A 638-nucleotide genomic window follows, 5' to 3' on the forward strand; every position below is an offset into this window, starting at 1 on the left:
GTGATTCTATCAGCCAATGGCGGAGCCTCCTGAGAAAGTTTGTTGGCTCCTGCAGTGATGGATCACCGTTTCAGTGGCATTTAAATCCCCGGCGCTCCTCAGTCTAGGTGACGCGCAGTCGCCCCCCCAGGCAGCCTGGGCGGCGGCAGCAGCAGCTGCGGCGGCCGCAGGGGCAGAAGCGGAGCGCTAAGGCGAAGGGGAGCAGAGGCTGCTTTCTGCGCGCGCCGACTCCGATCGCCCTCCCCGCTCCGGGAGGTGGGGGCTGGAAGGCATCCCCCGTCACCGCCCCCCTCTCCACCGCGCCCAGAAAGATGAATTGGCAAAAGGTGAGAAGCACGAAGGGCTCCGCGATCTCTCGGGCTGGGAATCAGTGGGGAGGAGGAGCTCGCTGGGCCGCCACCAGCACACTGGCCGAGCCCGGAAAGCCAGGAACTGAAAGGGTCGCTTTCCGGGCTCTTTCCCTTTCGTCCTTTCTATGGTGCCTTGAGAAGGGCCGAGAACGGTGGCGTAGGACATGGTTAGGCCACTAGGTCTCTAAAGTCGGGATGGAGAGGGAAGTACGCAGAGGGCTGGTTCGGAGGAACCCGAGTGGGCGTGGAGGGAACGAGGGCAAGAAAGGAAACTTCCCTTCCTCAAGG

At 63.2% G+C, this 638-nt stretch overlaps 1 long non-coding RNA gene across 1 annotated transcript in view; it reads left to right on the forward strand.

Moving 5' to 3' along the window:
• The first annotated feature begins 67 nt into the window (after positions 1 to 67).
• LOC104999787 overlaps positions 68 to 638 on the forward strand; it is a 4,586-nt gene continuing 4,015 nt past the window's right edge. The window contains exon 1 of the long non-coding RNA XR_826658.1: positions 68 to 326. This is a non-coding gene — a long non-coding RNA (uncharacterized LOC104999787). The remainder of the gene's footprint in view (positions 327 to 638) is intronic.

This window comes from Bison bison, unplaced genomic scaffold (genome assembly GCF_000754665.1).
Source record: "Bison bison bison isolate TAMUID 2011002044 unplaced genomic scaffold, Bison_UMD1.0 scf7180017864364, whole genome shotgun sequence".
NCBI classification, from domain to species: Eukaryota; Metazoa; Chordata; class Mammalia; order Artiodactyla; family Bovidae; genus Bison; species Bison bison.